The 2712-nt window shown below is 52.5% G+C and overlaps 1 protein-coding gene across 1 annotated transcript in view; it reads right to left on the bottom strand.

Moving 5' to 3' along the window:
- LOC113483712 (serine/threonine-protein phosphatase 2A regulatory subunit B'' subunit alpha-like) overlaps window positions 1–1729 on the bottom strand; it is a 57470-nt gene extending 55741 nt beyond the window's left edge. Inside the window, exon 1 of the mRNA XM_026855491.1 lies at window positions 1580–1729. The gene's annotated coding sequence lies outside the window, so the exon portion shown is untranslated. The remainder of the gene's footprint in view (window positions 1–1579) is intronic.
- Between the last annotated feature and the right edge of the window lie 983 nt (window positions 1730–2712).

The following is a 2712-nucleotide window of genomic DNA, read 5'->3' as shown; positions in this document are numbered from 1 at the left end:
CCGCCCCAGCGCCCCGTCCCGTCCCCCGCAGCCACCCGCGCCGGGCCCGCGGGGCACCGGGGCGCAGCGTCCCCGAGGGTGGTTTTTGTTTTCCGTCAGCCCCTCCAGAAATCCGCCGGCGCGGTTGCTTCGGCGGGTTTTGAACTCTCTTTGGCTCGAGTTGGTCGTGCCCTCCGGCAAACCCGCGGGACGGGTGCCTCCCAGAAACGGTGAAAATTAAGAGGGAGAAGAGCCAAAGCGCGACTGGAAGGCGAAGGCAGCTGCCGCACCTCAGTGGCTAGGCCTGGAGCGGGCCTTGCGTTGACAGTGCGTTTTGCTGCGCTGCGAGTCGTGTTTTTATGTTGCAGTTACTCAGCGCTGGGGTAGGAGGTGCCCAGAGACACCAGAACGTTGCTGCAGGTAAGCATCGTGATACACCAACCTCTTGGGGTCTTTTCCCAAGGGAGCTTTCAACTCTTGTCGGGTTGCAGCAGCCCCTTCAGTCACACACTGGCACGCCAACCTGCTCCGCCGTGCCTCATGGCTTACAGGGATACCTCAAAACCTCAGCTGGAACACAGCAGATTTGTCCCTTGCACCTCCATTGTATCTCCCTCTCCTTCACCAACACATACACTCTCCCAGCACTTCTCACTTGTACCTCCCATCTCGGCCATGCTATCCCTCCCCAAAAGTCAGACACAGATGCCTCCCTTTTGCTGTTCCTCTTCGTTTTAGTATCTTCTAAACATGCTAGAAAATCTTCTAGTATTTTCTAAAAGTGCTAGAATGCATTTGATAGAAAAGTCTCCACTCATTCCTTTCTCAGAGATGAGGGAAGCAACCCTGTCATCCCCAGGCCCTTAGGTGCCTTTCATTCTTCCCCATTTCTCCAGAGAGGGAAACTGAACTACTTCCATGGCACTAAATTACTATAGTTAGCTCGAGAAAAAAAAAAAAACAAACACCCATTACTGGTCAGTGCAGGTGGGCAACAGCCAAAGGGGCAGAGATACTGCCCACCCAAACAATCCACTGATCTGAGCCTGTTTCTTGGGACTCTCCTTCCCTCACAGTTCCTCCACCTGTCACGCAGGACAGGATGGGCGCTCGGTTACTTCAGAGAAGTGCAGGGCCTCTGCTGTAGGCCTGGACATCCAGGCGCGAGAGACATCAGGGCAAGGGAGCATGACTGCAAAGCCCGATCCACAGCCAAATATGCCCCAGTCATGTGGAGGAAGAGCTGCACTTCAGTCACATGTTTTTTTAAACAGTCTTGAAGGATTGAATAAAATTACAATAACATAGTTAAACATTAACCTGCTGCTACTTACCCTGTAAATAGTAGCATGGTTGCCTCCCTTTGTGCCCAGACTGCTGTGGGAAGTTCAGAGCAGTTTTGCTCAGTGAACACCCAGAGGTAAATTAGGGATGTTGAGATGCATAATGAATAGTGTACAAATACTAGAATGCCTACAACATTAAAAAAACCCTTATAGACTTTATGTGCACCAATTCACTTGGGATAAGTGGCACATGGAGTACGAGAAATGAGCCCAAGCTAACAAACCCAGGAATTACAATTACAGTATCAGCTTACCTTAACTGAGTGGGGATGAATTTGGGCAGGCAGGAGAAGCATCTGCTGGCAGTCTCAGGAAGCCCCCCACAACAGTTTATCTTGGGTAAGGTGGTACCTTCCAGAGACTCGTGGACCTCTTCTGTCTTTCACCCGCTTCCTTTCAGGAAATCAGAGACGTGGCAAATGTGAGGGGCTGCTGTCCTTGCCCAGAGGAGCTGCCAAACCTTCCCAGGCGATGCGTTGGACCGACTGGGTTGTCATACTACGCCCTGGTAAGTCTCTGCAGAGTGGGTGAAAGAGCTAATTACACCTCGGAGCACTTCTGTCTGCGCAGTTACTGTGAACACTTGTGGGGTTTTAAAGCCAGAGGAACTTTCCCCTCCACTTTAGCTAGGCTTGGATGAGAGCCCCAGAGAACACACAGTAACCCGACATTGTGAAATTATTAGAGAACACTCATATTTTCTTAGTATCAAAACAGAGGCCATTATGTAATACTCACTACTGTAGGGGACCAGGAATGTCTCTTGGTTCCATGATTACAGGGTAAGTAATAGCAAGTTAATGCTTAACTATCTTCTTGTACTTTTGTTCAATCCCTTGACTGTTAAAAAAAAACCCAAACAGTGGAAAAAGTCTGGAGTGGTTTTATTCCGTGATGGACAAATACCATGCTGTGATCCAGTGCACTGCCCTTCACGTGGAGGAATCGGTGCTCTCCCTGCGGGAGCCTGAGAGACTGCAGGTGAAAGGGGAGATGTCTCATTTCTCACCCACCCTGCCTCGTAAAGTCACTGCCCTGGTTAAAGTCACTGCCTGGTAACTTCTCGCGTGTTAGCACACTGCAAGAAGCCAGTGCCTGACTACGCTAAAACCAGGCTTGCCTGATGCTGGACCGGCAGGACAAGAGCACTGCAGGGACGGCCTGTCCCTTGCAAACCCGCAGCCGGCCTTTTGTCGGCACACGTCAGGCGAACGCGAGCACGGCCGCTGCTCCGCCGCCGCTTCACTTGCGCTGTTTGCGCCGCGCCATGAGAAACACGTCGAAGCTTTCGCTGCCCCCGCGCAAGGCCGGCCCGGGACCTGCGGGCTGCGCTCCCCTGGCTCCGCGCCTGCTGCCTCCTGGAGCGCGGGGAGCAGCGTCTCCCCCC

The sequence above is a fragment of the Athene cunicularia genome (assembly GCF_003259725.1).
Source record: "Athene cunicularia isolate RWA chromosome 9 unlocalized genomic scaffold, athCun1 chr9_part2, whole genome shotgun sequence".
Classification (NCBI taxonomy): Eukaryota; Metazoa; Chordata; class Aves; order Strigiformes; family Strigidae; genus Athene; species Athene cunicularia.
Note: the sequence above shows the minus strand (reverse complement) of the source record. Positions and strands in the feature narration are given on the sequence as shown.